This window comes from Carcharodon carcharias, chromosome 11, assembly GCF_017639515.1.
Source record: "Carcharodon carcharias isolate sCarCar2 chromosome 11, sCarCar2.pri, whole genome shotgun sequence".
NCBI lineage: Eukaryota > Metazoa > Chordata > Chondrichthyes > Lamniformes > Lamnidae > Carcharodon > Carcharodon carcharias.
Window position 1 is genome coordinate 55,339,782 of NC_054477.1, and position 20,204 is coordinate 55,359,985.

The 20,204-nt window shown below is 45.1% G+C and overlaps 1 protein-coding gene across 8 annotated transcripts in view; it reads right to left on the minus strand.

The window, feature by feature from the left end:
* Positions 1-20,204, minus strand: part of sgcg (sarcoglycan, gamma) — a 1,081,295-nt gene that overhangs the window by 886,149 nt on the left and 174,942 nt on the right. For 6 of the 8 annotated variants that reach the window (XM_041199458.1, XM_041199454.1, XM_041199457.1 and 3 more), the window contains exon 1: positions 11,619-11,904. The gene's annotated coding sequence lies outside the window, so the exon portion shown is untranslated. Of the gene's footprint in view, positions 1-11,618; positions 11,905-20,204 lie in introns of those variants that run through there. The other 2 variants (XM_041199459.1, XM_041199452.1) reach the window with 2 other exon arrangements.

Sequence of the window (20,204 nt, forward strand, 5' to 3'; positions counted from 1 at the left end):
TCCATTTCCTGATTTAGAGCTATTTCTGTGATATTACTTATGTCCTCTATAATGAAGACCGAAGCAAAATATCTGTTTAATTCATCTGACACCTCCCTACTTTCCATTATCAATTCCCCTTACAAGCTCTCTATAGGACCAATGCACACTTTATTAACTTTTTCTCATTTAAATATCTGTAGAGACTCTTACTATCCGCTCTTATTTTACTTGCTAGCTTTCTCTCATACTCCAATTTTTCCCTCCTTATTAATCTTTTTGTCATTCTTTGCTGTTCTTTATATTCTTTCCAACCCTCTGACCTGCCACCTGCCTTTGCGTAATTATGCAATGAACAATGTTGGTTTTCTTGACTTCTGCTTTACCTGTATATGTGAAGCTTAATTTCCCAAAATTGGCATTACACTTGCCAGGGTGCAGACACACTTACACTAACAGAGCTGATTGGCCTTGTTGGGTTTTGTGAGCCGAATCCATGGCTGACTCCACTATAGGGTCAGAGTATGGTGGTCCAGTGCCACCAGAAACCCAATAGCCTGAAACCCTGCAACCAGCCAAGCACACTCACACATTCCTATGTGGAATCATTCAGAATTATTAGCTTATCAACTCACAGCCACAAATTGAAGCACCATAGAACTTTAGCCTGACAACGTTCACAGAATGTGTAATCGATGAACCAAATGTACTGGGTTGGTGAAAATAAAACAGGAACTCAGCAAAACTTGGAAACAGATGGTATTTGAGTAAATGAGCATGAAACTCTATGGTGAAATAAAAACTGAAAAACCTAGACATGTACACAGCAGATGCATCAGCTCTGTAAAAGAAAGGACAGACTCTTCATATGACAGCCAGTTTCAGATACATGGGCTGGAACTTTCCAGCCCCTCACACCGGTGGGATCTTCCACTCCCGCCAATGCGAACAGAGATTTCAAAGGTTTGCTGGCCCTGCCACAGTGAAATCTGCTATGGTGGGGTGCTGGAAAATTCTGGCCATGTGAGGGGATTTTGTCAACAGCGTGTTGTTCCCGATAGGGTAACCGGAAGCATGTGCCACTTCTGCTTTCTCTCTTATTCTGTCATTTCCCACACAATTATGATGAAAATTTGAAGTGCCAGTGGAATGTGTGGGAAACATGTGTGATTCAGCAGTGGGGGAAATGCTTTTTATTGTGAAACCTGTCATCCGCTAACAATGATGCATCGATTGATGGGCTATTAGAGAGCCTCCTGTTCAAACAGGGTGGCTCTGCATCACTTCCAGGGTGCTCCAGTGCTGCAGAGTGCAAGATTCTTCTGAGTTTCATCCAAAGACATGATCAGCGAAGTAGACCAGCCCCACGGTTCAGCAATGCCTCCCTGCAGGGTCTCCTCCAGGCCATCAGGGAGAAGCAGGAGGTGCTCTTTCCTGCAAATGGTATCCGAAGGCCCTCCTGCCAGATCAAGGATGGAGGTGGCAGAGAAGATGGGCAAGTGTGAGGTAATGAACTGAACCTGGGTCCAGTGTAGGAAACGGGTCAATGATCTGCTCAATCTGTTAGGGTAAGTGTTCCAGTGCCGCATTTTCAACTGGAGTCTCTCATGATGTCATCAATAATGTATACATGTGATTGGGCAGCTGTGCCAGAACAGTGAATGTGTGATCAGCCTTAGTGCCTTATGGTAATTTAGGCCAAAGCGTGTGAAAGTTTGCATTTTGTGTGCGCTTGACAGGTCCTGGGGATACATGCAGACAAGGGTTTAGGTGTCACTTGATATGTCAATAACTTTGTCAAGCAGAACAGGCAGACCCACAATTCCTGGGAGAAGAGCCTCACAGGACAGGGAGTTCCTGACCTGAGTTCCTCACAGCTATTGAAGAAGAGGCAATGGAAATTGCTGGAGAGGAGGGAGTGTAATCAGTCACAGATGATGAGGTTGGATCAGCCAGGCCTGAGGGGAAAGAGGCAACCATCCTGCTGGTGGCATATGGGCACACAGCATGGATGCGATGAAATGTGAAGTGCTCAAAGTGTGGTGATTCTTAATGTGATTCTTTGTTCTCCACTACAGATCATCTTCATCCAAGGACCAGGCTGCATCCAAGACAGGAGCCAGCAACTCCACCTCTGGGGACGAAAATGACACTGCCCCAGAGAATGCACCATCACCTGGTTCATCATTCACTTCCTCCAGCACAGTCACACCGGCATGGTCTGTGGAGGGTTTGCATGTAGATTAAGGAGCACAATCCAGTGAGCATAGCACAGACATGTTCCAGTAGCTGAGGGAGAATATAATAGCATGGTCCCTAGGCTATTGGAGGACCGCTGGCGACCAGGCCTCTGCTGAGCCCAACGCCGATGATGGGCCTCTGCTCTTGCCCACAAGAAGTCTGCTGGATGTGCAGCAGAGGCTAGGGGAAAATATGTTACAGATGCCAAGGATTATGCACAGCTTTTTGCAGGTAAGAAGGAGTCCTTGCATGTCATGAGTTCTGCCATGTCTCAGGCACTTCAGTGCATGGTTTCAGCCATAGAGAGGATGGTGACTGCCAGAGAAAGCCAGGTCAACCATTCAATCCTTATGTGCTCTGACCTGTATTCTACCACTATAACCATGGGCTCAGAGCAGCAAGTGCTCCTTTCCCTCAAGGAGACAGGGAGGGGCCTTCACACACTTAGATGGAGGAGGAGCACATGCCAGATGCCCCAGGGCCTTCCTCCCAGGATATCCCCAGGGTTAGTAGCATCTCCTTATCCCATCCACCATTGGCCCCAATAGCTCCAGAAGGTGAGGCCAAAGGGGAGACCCCTGTCCCAATACAGGAAGCTTCAAATAGGCTGGAGCCCTCAAGGTCCCCTGCCTCTAGAAGACACCCAAGTTAACAGAGCATGACACCAAGCAGACTGCCTCCACATCAGCTGCTGATGTTGGGGTTGCACCTAGACATAGTGGTAGGGAAAGAAAAGTGAAAAACGTATGAGCACAAAGGTGGCACTGGTGATTTATCAATGTGTTTATCACTTGTGAAAATACGCACAATAGAATATCTTTCTGTAATTGTTTATAATTATTGAGAAGCATTGGGGCCTGTCATAGCATCAGATATAATGGGCACGTCTTGCCCCATGTTTGTCACAATTTGTTGGCTAGAGAGGAGGTAGGGACATAGACTTTATTCCTGAATGAGATGTGTTGTGTTTATGTCCATTTTTTACTGAATGCTCATGTGAATTGTTACTTCAGTGATGATCATTCTGTGGATCACAGGTTAAAAAGCAGCTGGCCTCACTCTGTGACATTGGCCCACTTTTTTCTCAACAGGTATAAATGAGACAAGTACAGTTTCAATAAAAGCACTTTAAAGATGGTGCTGGATCAGGATAATTGGGCGAGGCAGCATGTTACATTGATGTTTTTTGTACCAGCACTCACTAGCCAGTGGGTGTGACAAAGCTCCGCTCTCTATTCTATTCTAGCTGGTAGAGGATGCAAGTTTAGAGTTAACTCAGCAAGGATGGTTGGGCAAAGTCCCCCCAGGAAGGCAATAGAGATCTGGTGATGGAGTGATGGTCATGTAGATGCAGTATCGTTGAGCAAACATTGTATAGATCAAGTTGTCCCTGGCATTTCTTGCACATCTCTCCATGGCCCTGGCATCCATGAAAGGCTCATTTGGATTTATGGCCTCTTCCTCATACTTCAACAACTCCTTGACATCTGAGGAGGGCTGATGTTCCTCACACTGTCCCCCTTGCAAAATCAGTCCACATTGCAGTGCCCAGCAGACCGCTACTGTTCATGACGCCCTCTGGGTGCATATTGCAGAGCCCCTCCAGACTGGTCCAGGCAGCAGACATACACATTAAGAAGCCAAATGATGTGCTCGATGATGGCTCAGCTGGGTGCATGAGCTTGAATGTAGCGCTCCTTTGCCTCGCTCTGCGGATGCCTGACTGTCCTCATCAGCTATGTACACCGTGGATAGGCTTTGTCACCAAGGATTCATCTATAAACCTGAGCTGGAGCTTCAAAGGGGAACAGTGGGTCCTTGGGTGTGACATGCCATGACAGCTCCCTGGGAAAGAAGAAACAGATCTGCAATATTCTTCTCCTGTGGTCACAAACCAGTTTACGTTCAAGGAGTGAAACCCTTTATGATTTACAGATACAGCTGGCTGTTTCCAGGGGGTTTTTATGGTCACATGAGTGTAGTTGATGACCCTTGTACTGGAGGAAACTGAATGATGACACCGAATGCAGCCACGCTTGCTGCCTGACTGTCTTCATCAGTGTTTAAATGGATAAAATCTTTGGCACAACTAAATAGGGCTTCGGTCACCTACTTTATGCATCTATTTGTGGCAGCCTGTGAGATGCCACATATGTTGCCCATCATGCCCTTGAAGCCACCGCTGGCATAGAAATTGAGTGCCAGTGTTATCCTGAAGGTCACTGGCATGGGGATCCCACCAAATCCACATGGCTGCACATATTGATGAACAATCTGATATATCTCGGTGACCATTTCCCAGGATATCCTCAGATGTCTCTGGCATCGCCTCTATGAATCTGGAGGTAGTTTGTTCTTGTCCTCTGGGAGCGTTGACATGCCAGTGCCTGTCTTCACCGATGCCTTCCCTGGATGGCTGCATCCTGACCAGCTTCCCCCTCTGGTGCTGCCCGCTGTTCACCTTGAGGCCTTTCTTGTTGGACAGCAGGATCTCTCCTTCTTTGCATTCTCGCCTCCTGCTCCTGAGCTTGCAGGAATATCGGGTGAATGAGACCCTTGATTATTGCAGTAACTGCACTGTGTAAAGAGGGCAGACATACATGTGAGAGCTCATCCATGGTTCTCATCCATTTAACTAATTATTAGGGAGTCCCTTTAATCCGCCAATTTTACATTACCGATGCTCCACCCACTCAAAACAATTCTCCTCACACTTCAATTGAGCTTACATTCAGATAAGCTGCATTTTACACAAGACCCTAAATATGGTGTATGCAATGTTTAAGACTTGTTCCTGTAATATCTCACCTCCTCCTGTCACCATCATTCTTGTCCTCATCATTTTTGACCCACCCATAACCTTTCATCTTCTGTTGTTACCTTTGCACCTCCCCACATTACCTTGGAGCCTATTTCCATTTCCCTGGACATTCCATCTCTCCCCTCTGTGCCTACACCTGTGACCATCCAGATACCCACCCTAACCCTGAACACTGCCGTTATCCTCCTCAATGCTTTTCTCTGCTCCCGTTTCCCACCCCATGAGACCTTTACCCGATCTGCTCCCATACTGAATCCAACTCCCCACTTTGTCTGTGACTGTTCCCTCCAGCATCCTCAATTCGATCCACAGGACGCCTACATTGACAGCACCAACCCTGCCCTTTAGGCCCATCATCCATCTTACCATCCCTGCCTGAAAACTTCCTCCCTTGCATTACAAGACAACCACATCCAGGATGCTAAGCCCTTCCCTCTACTGCACCTGGCAGCTACTGAATACCAACCTCTGTCCACCCTCCCTTCCTTCCACCGCACCATGTGCCCAAACACCCCGCTCAGTCCGCTCTCCCTTCCCTCCACCGCACCTCCCAGTACACAAATGACAACCTTTCAACAGCCCCCACCCACACTACCTTGTGTCACAGGGTTCAACATGGACAACAGTTTACCTTAGTCACAACTCCACATAGCCAATTGGTGCATGTCACCTTTAATCAATTGTGAACTGGGTGCCATGAGATTCTCATGTGCCACTAACTTTACCCCATGGGTAGGACTTTCTTTAAACCTGTTCCATGCTAATGAGTATTCATGGATGCAAATGTATTAAAGGTATGAACCTACCACAGGCCGGCATGAGGCTCGACACACTGCAAACTTTATCACTGAATCTCAGCCTGCTGTCGGCCAATTGAGAATTCGCATCCCACCTTATTAAGGCACCTCACACTTATATTTCCTACTCTTGGGGGCTCCATAAAATAAACATCTCCTCCACCCACAGAAAGTTGCATCCAGAAATGTTAACCACTTTTCCCTAACTGACCTCCTGTGAATTTCCAGCATTCTCTGTTTTTCAGATTCTCTATATTTGCAGTTTTGTACAGCTTACAAATAAACCTTATATTGAAGGTACCAGAGGAGGAATGTACCCCAAGAATCAATCAGAAGGGCAGTAACAGTTGGTATGAATGCATGAGGTGGTTGGCTGCTGGGGGTCAATATAAGCCTCCTGGAACTGAAGTGGCCCTCATGTCATGGCAAGCAAAGTCTGAGAAGGACCTGCTGCAGGCTGCACCTTCTCTGGTAATGCATGGGCAATCTGGCTCTTCCAGAGTGAGCCAATGGGGAGGCATGTACACTGCTAGCCTGAGAGGCAGTATTCCTGAGAGGCAGTATTCCTGCAAGTCCAGTAGTGTTCCACACTGATCTACAAGAAAACAGACTGCATAGCATTGAGATTAACAATACTCTGCCTGTCAAGGTCAGAAGAGCCAGCCTTCTCCATTTTGGTATTCATGGCAGCAAAAGCCCTTGTCATGGACAATGCCCTTGTCATGGACTTTTACAGATGTTCCTGGAACTGCCACACCCCTATGGCACACTGCAGTGCTGTTAAATTGCCCTTCAATGCCCATTTGAAGCACGTTATTTGATAATTCTCCATGCCTTCCCCAACACTTGATGCTCTGCCATCATCATTCGTTAAACTGCTGGACCATGAGCTGCAGATCCTAGTCTCTTCAGCCACAAGGTGATGCCTCCTGATGACCAGACAGTAATATCTTCCTGCACATGTGCCACCACTGTTTCTTTTGCTCATTCATGTGCTTGCCTTTATGTCACTCTTTAACTTTTCAGAGTGTAAATCTCTGAGTTGGTACTTTGGAGGGATGGAATGGACCATGGTGCATGCTACAAAGTGCATTGCTGTGTTCTAAAGTGCTTAAACAAAAACAGAATTACCTGGAAAAACTCAGCAGGTCTGGCAGCATCGGCAGAGAATAAAAGAGTTGACGTTTCGAGTCCTCATGACCCTTCGACAGAACTCTAAAGTGCTTGCTGCTTGCTCTTGCTGTGACAAGAGGTGTTAAAATGGTTTCTGGTAATCTGGATGGACACAGCTCCCATTGTATTATTTGAAGAAATACAGAGTTTTCCTAATCTTCTAGCCAACATCCACTCCTCAACAAAGATCATCAAGAATACATTAGCATGTAATTTATTTCAATGCTGATTACAATGTGTGAAGCACTTTGTGATGCTTTGATGTGATAAGTTGCTATTTAAACAAAACTCGTATTCTTGCTGGATGAGTTATCCTACCCTTCCTGTGCCGCAATATATTCAGATACTAGATCCCAAAGCCCCTAGTTGCACATTTTACTCATTTAGTGTAAATCCAGAATATTACAAATCTTTAATAATGTTGTGGGGAAAATACAATCTTGCAATACATTGTTCACAGCCACCCACGAGCAATCCACTGATTCAGACATATCAACAATATATTAGGAACGCTCTCAGTCAGTGTGGGTATAACACAACTGTGAAACCTAGCACAAATCAGTCTGCTGGTTTTGATGTGTATTTTTGATAAGATTTTACAATTGTGAAGCAGTGAGAAAAAGAGTCAGCATCAGAAAGGTGTTGACTTTTTGGGGTCTGGCATCTTAACACAACTGTAGCATAATGCAGTGTAACCACACCATCCCAGTTTTCTACCAGGATCACAAATAGTGCCTGGCTGGAAAATGCTGTGCTAATTTATTTATTTAAGAATTTGTTTATTCACAACACCTGCTTGGAACTGACAGCATGTTTCTATGAAGTGAAAATAAATTGGAAATGCAGAACAGGTCAGCGTCTGAAAGAAGAAGATAGGCTCATTTTTGAATGAGTCCTTTTCATTTCTTTCAGCGTTTACGGTTTTAATTTTTACACCTACGTGGGCTGACCAGCATATTGTGTTATGTATATAAAAGCACAATTAAAATGCTGACCTAATACAAAAATCCTGAAATATTATAAACAAGAGGAAGTAAAGCAAGGACTACCTGGTACTTTTTAAGGTGCTTTCAGTTATTTAGATGAAAATTATTATTTCATTCTAGTTTCAAAAAAGTAAAATAGAATTCTTATTAAATTTTAAGTTTCGGGAGTTACAGGGGACTTCCTGGCACCAACAGGAATTTCCGAGAAGTGTTGGTCAGCGGGCAGCAGTGGGTGGCCAATCTGCATAATTAACTCTATTATAGGCTGCTTGAAATGCCATTCCCAGCAGCAGACAGACCCTACGCTGAGAACTAACTCTCCAGCATGTGTCTGGAGGGGGCTTGCCAGTGGCTGCCAGGATTGGGTAGTGGGGGTGAGGAGTGCTGCGAGGCCTCCTACACTCACTCTGCCCCCCCCACCTCCACCAACCAGAGTCACAGCTATCAGCAGACCACAGCTACAGCTGCATACCATTTTGTGGAGGGACAACCCATCCACAGGTGTGACTTAGCAGTTGTAGTCACCGTTTATTTTATTTGGTTGAATACCTCATCAAAGGGTGCCTCCAGATAGGCTGGAGTCCTTCCAGGGCTGTTACTCTATCTGGCTTTACAGAGATCAAGGCTCTGAAATCCTGTGGGTCAGAGAGGATAGGGGAATGCAAGTTTTGGGTGGAATCCAATTGTTCCAGGATTCTGTCCTATTTAGACTGGCCTATTAAAATCTGGTTGGCAGGGGTTAGCAAAAGCAGACCTTGCACCAACTCCCCAATATCAAGAGTATGTTCCCAGGCTTGCTCTGACATTCGCACTTTAGGTTTTCCATCAGGCTGCACCAAAACTCTTGGCAGCTGAGAGTTAACACGAGTAATACCAAAGTCCCAGTAAAACCCCAGAAGTTCCTGAGAGAAAGATAATCAACTTTGGAGAGGATGAATTCCTTTTCTTTTCCAAATAGTGCACAAGTGCCTTGAAACTGAATACAGTCTTACCTCCTTCTCCTCCAATCCCAGGATGTTCCTCTGTGTCCGCCTAGAGAAATGATTTTGGAATGTTCCACATTCAGGCAGACAAAAAGAGGCAAGTGCTAATGAAGAAGACTTGTTGGTACAATGTGCTTTCTTGGCCATACAAATAACCCTAGAGCTGAGATATCCTCAGCAGGCATGTGGAACCATGCCTATGGATATAGGATATGAATTTATACTGTGGTTCTCCTGTTCATGGGAGAGTTGGGGAGACCTCAGATAAATGTTTACACCATTTTTCCAGGGTTTCCATAGCTCTTCTGTAGATGTTATGAAAAGCAAGTGGAAGAAATTAACCCCCAGTGCTGCTAAGGGTAGTCATGTAGACCTAAAATACAAGAGACGCAAGAATGAAACCTTGGGATACATGAGAAATAGCCATGCAGTGTAGGACCAAATACTACTGCAAAAACTTTCTGCCTACTTTATAGCAGGTTAAAATGGAACATGGAGATTGAAATTCTATGGAGCTGATCTCAGAGAAGAGACTTGACAAGATAGGATGATCATGCTAAAGGCTATGGAGGTTTAGGAGGACAAGAAGGAATTGGTCACAGTTATAGAATTTGTGATTTTGACCAGGTTTGTCTTGGAACTCTGATTGAGATGAAAACTAGACTGAAGGAGTTCAAGTAGGTAATGATAACTGAGATAAGCATGGAGCAGTGAGGCAGAGACACACAAAAAGACCCAAGAGAAAAAAAAAATCATTGGAGATGGAGTGGCAGATGGAAAATGCCATGGACTTTTTTTTTAAGGAAGGAATGGTCATCATGGTTTTGAAATCACAGGCACTGCTTTTGAACAAAGAGCTAGCAAGTATTAAATAGTTAAGTGATCAAAATTAGGTCAGAATAGGGTTGAAGAATCTGATGGAGAAGATGGTTTTGATAAGAATTGGGATGGGTGATAGATAGAAACCACAGGGAATTCTGGCAGTGCTTTTTACCTCCAGTAATAGAACAGTAGAATCATCATCCAGTGGAAAATCCAATCTTAGCAGCGCTTCACATATTCAAAACTGTTTAGTAAACATAAGGTTTGAACTTGAAGTTTCAAAATATATATTCATTAAATGATAAGAATTCATTTAAATCTATTCTGAAAGTGCCCAGTGGCCTGAAGTATCTGACTGACAGTCCTATTAAATGCTATAGTGAAGTTAAGAAATGGGGAGTGGAAAGATGATTTAGGACTCAGGAGATCACAGTGTGTTTTATCTAAATTAGAAGACTGTGTGCACTGGTGCTTGAACTAGCTCCTCCTCCAACTGCTTATTAGCTCATGTTGGAATTCACACATGGTGCTTGCAGTGTTCTGGTCCAAGGATATTTTCAGCTTGGCAAAGAATCAGCAGAGAAATGTGCTCACATGGTGAGCCAGGCTTCACATTCTGACCCTGTAGACTCATGCCATAAAACTGTTGCTGAGTTTGCTTCATAACATCAGCCCACACGCCCCTTAGAACTTTTGCTTGTTCTTTTATAAACAAATGTCACGCTCCTGGACTGCAAATTTTTAAAGAGGCACAGTGCCTACAAGTTCTGATTTTAAAGTTCTGACTTTAAACTTATTAAAAATATATTTTTCTTCCTATAGGGAAGGTTCAGTCCCACTTTGTTTACAAATGTTCATGGCACTGGTTTCAGGCAGATGAATTAACAAGAGTTCAGGCCAGAACAATTTGCGAACAATCAGGTTGTTGAGGAATTTTCTCTCACATACTTGGGGACATCAGAAATAGACTAACTGTAAAAGACAAGTGTTCCTGAATACCACACATCATTAATGAATAGTGATGGGGTGCAGATGCACCATCAATGTCTAAGATTGCTCTCTGGAATTTACTCAATTATATAATTTGCAAACTTTCTCTCCTCTCTGCTATCAGAGTCCAGTGTGAATCCTGCTTTTTAAATGTGGAAGTGAGCTGTTGGAGCCACACCCTGCCTTAGATTCACATATTGCTTAAGCAAGATTTCTATAAACAAGTCAATCTGCAATGAGTTCGCCAAAGTGTTGCTTTCTGGTCTGTCTTTGAAACCTAATGTTAAACTTAGCATATATATTTGTGGGAAACTGGAAAGCTGTAAATCAAGATCAGAATTTTCACTGACATAATTTATAAGCATTAATTTTAACCATATTTTACTGTAGATTTTCTAACCTTTTATTCATTGCAAATCATTCAATGTGACACTGAACGGGTGCAGGCAGAAATATGTTACCCATGGCTACAATATATAATAACTCAATGCATAAACAAGGATGCAGATCGATTAACTCCAAGGGTTTTAGTGCTAACATCTCTCGACATCAATTGGCTGTGACATCTTGCATGGCTATATCATCTATTACATGAAATAACTTCACTAAAACTTCTCTGTATCGCATCATGAATAACAATCACCCCTACTTATCAAACTGGAAGTTTGTCAAAAATAGAAGTGTGCTGATCACAGTTTTGTATGAAAACAAAAATTGCCTCTCCTGTTAATGAAAAGGTAACATACAAGTAATAGCATTTTATTAAAAGTACAGTGGCAGATATAATAAAGGTTAAGGTTAACTACTAAGTAGCACTGTTTCCTACCCTAGTTTCTTGTGCTGGGCTTGTCTTCTGTTCAGATCTCCCTGGGTTGCTGTGCTTCACACTGCTGTTCAGTGCTGAGACTTGTATCAGACATCCAACAGCTGCAGGTCATAAATTTAGGTCTGTCATGGTTCAAACTAATCGTGTGGGTACCAGACACCCATTGCCTTTTATAAATTCTCTGCCCAGGATTCCTTTCCTTTGCTTAACATTCAAAACATTTACTACAACTTCAAAAAATGATTAGCTGGTAGTTTTTAAACCTCCAGATCTGATTATAATAAATACTTGAGTGGCTCTTGATTTATACAAAGTTTAAAAAAATATATACATACAACGGTACCCTTCAAACTATTGATGTCCAGACGCTCCCACAACCCAGTAACACAAATGATATTTGAAGTAACACTTCACTTGACTGTAAGAACAGGTTTTGTGCCAACGTGAGAACAAATTGCCCTTTCCCGTCACTGGTGTTTCAGCTTTGCCATGAAGGAATGCTGGATGGAAGCAAAGTAGCTTTGTATTTCAGATGCTGGACAATGTTTATTTTCCCTTTTGCTCAGGGAGAGGTCATGTGGAGATTTGTGAAGGATTGGGGTCTGTTACAGTTAGTCTTGGGCATTTAAAAAAAAACTGCATTCAATCCATTAAACTCTAATCTTAAACAGAAACAGAATTACCTGGAAAAACTCAGCAGGTCTGGCAGCATCGGTGGAGCAGAAAAGAGTTGATGTTTCGAGTCCTCATGACCCTTCAACAGAACTGAGTGAATATTAGGAGAGGGGTGAAATATAAGCTGGTTTAAGGTAGCGGGGAGAGAAGTGGTGGGGAGGGGGTGGTGTGGTTGTAGGGACAAGCAAGCAGTGATAGGAGCAGATAATCAAAAGATGTCACAGACAAAGAAACAAAGAAGTGTTGAAGGTGGTGATATTATCTAAACGAATATGCTAATTAAGAATGGATGGCAGGGCACTCAAGGTACAGCTCCAGTGGGGGTGGGGTGGAAAGACTAGCAGGGCATACAAGATTTAAAAATAATGGAAATAGGTGGGAAAAGAAAAATCTTTGTCCATACCAGAGTCCCTTTTCATTCTTTCATGGGATGCGGGTGTCACTGGCCAGGCCTGCATTTCAACGGCGTATTGAATTTTGTTTTTGTTTTGGAAGGGAGATAGGGGTAGAGGTAGGGAAGGGGTATGCGTGGGACAGTAAGAGTTAAAATAAAAATACGACCAATTTCGGAAAAGAAAGTTTTGTCAAGACTGGAATCATTTCACTGAGGATGTTTCAAGATGCCACCTCTATTATGAGCTCCTGCAGGGCCAGTGCGTCATCACCTCATTAGCATATCAGTCATGTTTTACTTTTCAGGATACCAGCAAATCTGAACACAGATGGGGCGTGGGAAATTTTGGCCTTCTTCATTCCTAACTGAACTGAAGGGTAAATCAGTCTAGTTTAGCACAAAGGAAAATGGAATTAGGGTCCAGGAGAAAAATAAAGAGGAGACACTTAAAAAGTTGGCAGCACTCAAACTAGAAATGTCACCCAGTCCAGATATGTTGCAGCTTAGGTTGTTAAGGAAAGTAAGGGTGAAGATAGCGTAGACTCTGGCCACAATCTTCCAATCCTCCTTAGACTTGAGAACAGTGCCAGATAATTGGAGAATTGCCAATGTTACAACCTGTTTAAAAAACTTGGCAACTGCAGGCCATCAACTGAGCATCAATGGACTTTCAAAAGACATTTGATAAAGTACAACATAATAGACCTCTTAGCAAAACTGAAGCCTATGGGGTTAAAGAGGCTACCTAGTTAGAGAATTGACTAAGAGACCGAGAGCAAAGAGCAGTGATAAATAATTGTTGTCAGGCTGGAGGGATGTATACAGTGGTGTTCCCCAGATGTCAGTATTAGGACAATTGCTCTTTCCGGCATATATTAATGACCTGGACTCAGCTATATATGGTATCATTTTGAAGACCATAAGACCATAAGACATAGGAGCAGAAGTAGGTCATTTGGCCCATCGAGTCTGCTCCGCCATTCAATGAGATCATGGCTGATCTGATAATCCTCAATCCCACTTTCCTCCCTTTTCCCCATAACCCTTGATTCTCTTACTCATTAAAAATCTGGCCATCTCAGCCTCTACAGCCCTCTGCAGTAAAGAATTCCACAGATTCACTACCCTCTGAGAGAAGAAACTCCTCCTCATCTCTGTTTTAAATGAGCGCCCACTTACACTGAGATCATGCCCTCTGGTCCTAGACTCTCTTACAAGAGGAAACAACCTCTCAGCATTTACCCTGTCAAGCCCCCTAAGAATCTTATATGTTTCAATAAGGTCGCTTCTCATTCTTCTAAACTCCAATGAGTATAGGCCTAATCTAGTCAACCTCTCCTCATAAGAAAATCCCTTCATACCTGGGATCAACCTAGTGAACTTTCTCTGGACTGCCTCCAATCCAAGTATATCTTTCCTTAGATAAGGGGACCAAAACTGTTCACTGTATTCTAGGTGTGGTCTAACTGGTGCCTTGTATAGTTTTAGCAAGACTTCCCTATTTTTATACTCCATTCATTTTGAAATAAAGACCAACATTCCACTTGCCTCCCCTATTACCTGCTGAACTTGTATGATTGTAGATGAAATGAAACTCAGAAATCAAGTAAACAGTGAATAGGGTAGTAGATAGACATAGGGTGAAATCACATTAAGTGTGATAGCGGATGGGAGAAAGGACGTTTTACCAGCCAGCCGCAATGGCAGCTTTTCATGCCATATTGTCCCATTCCATCTCATTAATCATGCATTCCCAGGAAACACACTGTTTTGCTGGCGGGCGGCCTCTGATTCACCCATCACGTTATCACCTCATTGCTTCCTCACACTGTGCGCCATATTTAACGTACAGCCACTCACACACCTCTCAGCGCTTCCAGCCCAGGACTGCTGCATAGAAACATGGCCCCAAAAGTCAAGCAGACTGCAGCCCCCAGATTCAGTGACGCATCCCAGGAATGCCTTTTGGACGCTGAGGTGGCCTGCTGCAAAGTTCTCTACCCCCTGGTCTGGGCGAAGGCCACAAGCAAGGTCACCAATCCAGCATGGGAGGGGGTGGCAGTGGTGGTCAATGCCAAAGCCTTGCAAAAGAGGACAGCCACCCAGTGCAGAAAGAGGATGAATGCTCTCATCCGTCACTCTTCTCATCATTCTCAACTCACACATTCACAAACCCATCACACATCCACAGGGATCTCACACCTCAAGGGACAACATCACTAACTCTCACACACACCCTCACATCTCCATCAGGCTCATATCCTCTGGAGCTCGCATCCTTATCCTGTTCATGGCTCCATTCACCACACAAACATTCCACACAGTGCCATGTGTCCTGCTCACACACTCTCTATGGGCCACTCTGTTTTCATGCAGGAGAAACTGGTTCACAGCAGCAGGGAGAGGTCCCAGACTGGGGCTGAAGTGGCCTACGTTAGCCCCTCACTCATTTTGAGGACCGTGCCATCGCGCTGACTGGTGAGTTATGTGGACCATGCCTGTAGCGATGGTGAGGTCAGCAGTGAACACCACATCATCTCTCTCTCAACGCAAATGTGAGTGCCCTCTCTCCTGCTTTTGACTCTGCTGCCATGCACTAATTATTTCTACTTTGGTTCACAGGGAGCTCTGCCAAGGGACCGACACCCTCATCCAGCAAGTCTCTCAGCTCCATCCAGGTCATCACCTCCAACCAAGGAGATACCTCCTCCATTGAAGGACTGGAAATAAGCAGCCTGAAGACCCATCACAGTCCTTGCCCACACTCTCCACCAGCGCAGAGACACACATCTCAGTGGGACTTAGACCTAGAGCAGGCTTGAGTTCACAATCTGGTGGTTACTTCATGGGCATGTTCCCACAGCAGGAGAAGACAGGTTCAGCCAAGCTCCTCAGCACTCAGAGGACTGCTGGGGATTAGGCACCTGTGAGGCCCAAGTCAGATTACGAGCCTCTGGATTCGGCCTTCCAACTCACCACGGAGAGTCAGCAGTATGCGGAGGAACATCACGCAGAGCTGTTGGAAGCCATCAACAGAATGCCAAGTGAGTTGCAGAAGTGCATCCACCTGCTCTCTGATGAAGTGATGCCCACATGTAGGTGTATGGAGGTCTCCTTGGGAATAATGGCGGATGCCATGGAGACCCTGGTCCAGCGGAATGCGGAGATACATACAGACCTGAGGCAGGACGTTTGGACGATTATATGGGTTAGTGGATGGACACGGTGGGTGGGCACAGTGGGCGGGCCTGCAAGCAGCTGGGAAACTGTCCGCCGCCCAGGATCGGGCTGTGATTTCGCACTGGCCAATGAACAGCCAGCCAGCATGAAATGTACATTGAGAAGATCTGTGCTGCCAGGGTGCGGGCAGGATGGGGGCAAGCACAGAAGTCTGGTGGGCGCAGGGGATCGTGCATTGAAAGCTCCCCGAAGGCAGAGAGCTGCCTGAGGGAGCTGAAGAATTTTAAATACAAAAATAAAGAGTTTAAAATTCTGAAAAATTGTTCACAAATCAGACTCCCTCGTATGAACATAGAGAGTGCAAAAATTCTATCAAAACATTTTTTTCAATTAATATCGGAGACCTCATCCCATGGATGAGATTTCCTCAAAAATGCAAAGGCTGCCTGGCCAATTCGGCTGCCTGCCAACCATAAGGTTGGATGGGCAGCGAAAAATCGCCATCAATTACCACTTTAATGACCTTAATGGGCCTCTTAATTGTTGGCGGGCGTGATGCCAATCCCCTTGTGCGCCTGCCAACCAAAATATCACGCGAGTGCGCGATGACATCAGGATGCTTGCCCGGTGTCATGATGTTACGCCTGATCTGGTTGGGCGTGCACCTGCGCCCGCAGGACATAAAATTCTGCCACTGCACTCCATCGCGGGAGCCATGGCGAGTTCCTGCAGTGGCAACACGAGAGGGAAACCAGACACCTCGACATCCCTCCAGGTGATCCTTCCCCTCAAGGTATCAGCCAGGGCCCTCGGACACCTGAAGGGAGGAGGGGTGGCAGCTGGACACCCCTGGGTCATCCAATCAGGAATCTCAAAGATTGCCCTCTCCCTCCGAGTCTCCTTTGCTTTGTGACCCTCTCAAACTCATCTTCTGCAACTGTAGAGGGAGCAGCTGGCCCACAGGAGGACAGCCAAAGCAAGCTAGGGCCCTCAATGCCTTGGCTGTCTAGAGGACCCACACCAAAGTCATCCAGAGCCAACAGGGCCAACAATTGCAGAGGCTGTCTCTACCCCTGCTGCGGATGTCAGAGCAGCACCTAGAGGAAGTGGTAGGCCAAGAAGTTCTAATCATTAGCTGTTGCACGGGTGAACACATTTTGTCATTTTATAATCTAAAAACATATTTGCTTTCACTGAGTAATGTGTATTGGTGTCCTTCAGCCTCATTGACAAGCTTTGTGAATCCTCGCCCTGCCTTCCCCCGTCACTAGCAATTCAGCTGCACACAGCCGGCCCACAAGTGATTCTGGAAGAAAAAGTGTGTTTGGTAAAGGGCCTTTCGAAGTCTCATGCAAGTACTTTCCCACAAACGCAGATCCTTCCTCCATCACACTCATCTCAATGTCCTGAGCATTTTCAATGCTACCTGCTGGGGTTCTCTTTCAGTTGTCCATCTGAGCTGACCTGTATCTTCGTCCACCAACTGATCACACTCTTATGCAGTGCCTGTTCCTGTCCAGCATGAGGCTCTGCTCACTTTTGATTTTGCAAAATGGTTCCGGTGATGTATATCTTTAGCTTCCTCCATCCATTCCACTCCCCCACTCATCCACGTCCTTTCCCCCATCACTGTGACCCCCCCTGGCATTACCTTCCACTTCCCCACCATCATCTACCAACCAGAACCCTTTCCTTTCTGGGATGGCTGAGTGAACATGATGTTTCCCACTTTCCTGAGAATCCCACACCCAACCACGTTGACCACCGCTGATACCCTCCTTCTCACCCTCAGGATCCGTGGCTGCCTCCATGTCCCCACCAACCACCATCGCTGTCCCTTCTACTGCTGCGGTTGCAACCTCACCCTCCCACCCTTCCAACTCACTCTGTCCTCACACTGTTTCACCATTTCCTCCTACCATGCCCACCTTCATTTCGCTCCCCAGGAGGCAGTCATCGACCCCACAGAACCCTCCCTTGTGTGTTCACTTGGACATCCCCCCCCTTATTCCCTCCTTCACTCTTACTCCTTCCTCTGCCCTTACTCCTTCCTCCCCCTAGATTCCTTCCTCCCCCAGACTCCTTCTCCCCCTCCGGACTCCTTCCTCCCCTAGACCTCTTCCCCCCACCAAACTCCTTCCTTCCCCCCCAAAGTTCTGCCCCCTTCCAAACTCCTTCCTCCACCTAAAGCCCATGCCCATCCAAACTCCTTCTCTTACACCCTCCTCCCCTGTGCTCCTTCCCCCCACCCCAACCTCAACCCCCCTCAACACCATCGTTCCCCTACTCCCAACCCTACCCCTGCCAGTACACCTTCCTCTCCCAGTCAAACCTGCACCATCCTCTCCACTCTCTCGATGGCCATCCATAGCAGACCATGACCAAACACTGATGACACAAAGCAGACCCTCGACAGTGACCTTCCATTTTCTGTGAGCAGCTTTGCCGGGGAGCCATGTCCATCAGAATCCACCCAGCATGCAGTGCACGTGTCCCTCCAAGGTGTCTTTGCTGTCGGGCTCCAGCATCTTCTGCTCCTCGGATGTCCACGATGTGAGCAAGGCCCTGACAGTAAGTTCTGACTTCTGCATGTCACACTTGTCAAGTAGCTTTGCACCGGCGTGTTTTCCCACCAGCGTGGGGGTAAATTTGATGTAGGGGGATGATTCTGGCGAGAAGAGCTCATAATGATATGCGGATGTATGAAAATGAAGCTCCCGACATGCGGTGGTGGGAAATGCGGCCTGCCATTGTTGAGCAGAGCGGATGGTTACAACCTGGCTTCCTGATGGTGTGATACTGATTTTTGGCCTTCCCACTATATTGTCTGCTCACGCCCGCCAGGACGCCTGATGTCAATGGGCATGGAAAATTCCGCCCATGAACTTGTAAAATGGGCAGGTGAAATTTAACGCAGAGAAGTGTGAAGTGGTCATTTTGGTAGGAAGAATTAGGATAGGAAACTAAATGGTACAATTTTAAAGGGGGTGCTGAAACAGGGAGACGTGGGAGTGTTTATACACAAATATTTGAAGGTGGCAGGGCAAGTTGTAAAGGCTGTTAAAAAAGCCTGATAACCTGGCTTGATATATACAGGCATAGGGTGCAAAAGCAAGGAAGGTGTGCTAAACCTTTACAAATCATTGGCTAGGCCTCTGCTGGAGCATTTTGACTGTTCTGAACACCAAACTTTAGGAAAGATGTCTAGACCTTAAAGAGGGTGCAAAAGAACTTTACTAGAATGGTACAAGGGGTGAGGAACTTCAGTTACATGGAGACTGGAAAAGCTGAGCTGTTCCTCTCAGCAGAAAAGGTGCAAGTGAAATCTAATACGGCGTTCAAAATCATGATGGTTTTCGATATGAGTAAACAAGGTGGCACTGTTTGTAGCAGCAGAAAAGACATTAAAAACAGATCAAACAGAATTGACAAAAGAACCAGAGGTAACATGAGGCAGGGTTTTATTATGCAGCAAGTTATCATGTTATGGAATGCACTACCTGAAAGGTTATGGGAAATGGATTCAATAATAACTTCCAAAAGAGAATCAGAAAATGCTTGAACGGAAAATTTTTTTAAGGCTCTGAGGAAATTGCAGGGGAAGGGAGCAATACATGTAAGATGGCCCAAATGGCCTTCTGTGTTCTGCCAATCTCTGATCCTATGTTTCTATCGACCGAAATAGATGTGCTCATTCACTAAACTTATTCTAAAGTATTTTAATGCAGACCTAATCTGAAAAATCCAATATGTTATCAATAATAACATTTGAATTCTATGTAATTTACATAAAGTTGTTAGGGGATTAATTAGCTGATTATTAATTAATGAGATATAAACTCCTGAAATTGTCTTCATCTCCCATCTCTTTCACATGATTACTTTTGGTTTTGACTATCCTTCGGAATGAGGAAGGAACTTTCAGAGCTTCCCTTAGAACACTAAACTGGTTAAAAGTAGAATCCAACATAGAACAGACAATACGTAGCCTATGGAGGGAATGGATTTGATGAACCTTTGGTGTCCTTTCCTTACTGAATATTTTCTTACGTTCTTACACAGTTATTCCTGCTTTCACTGGGACATGTCTGCAAGCAGATGAATACAACTTGTGGTGCTTTTTGTTTTCACAGTTTTTATCTATCATTCAAAATATATCAATTTGCAAAGTGATGGCCATATGTTACCTCCTTGTCATGCCTTCTGCCCCGACACAATATGCCAAAATGATGCCTGAATTTTCACTCCTTTTGCACCTTACTCATTCTGATTAGTGAGCATTAGCACATGCACAAGACACCAGAAGCAATTCGCAAACTCCCAGCTGTGATGCAGAG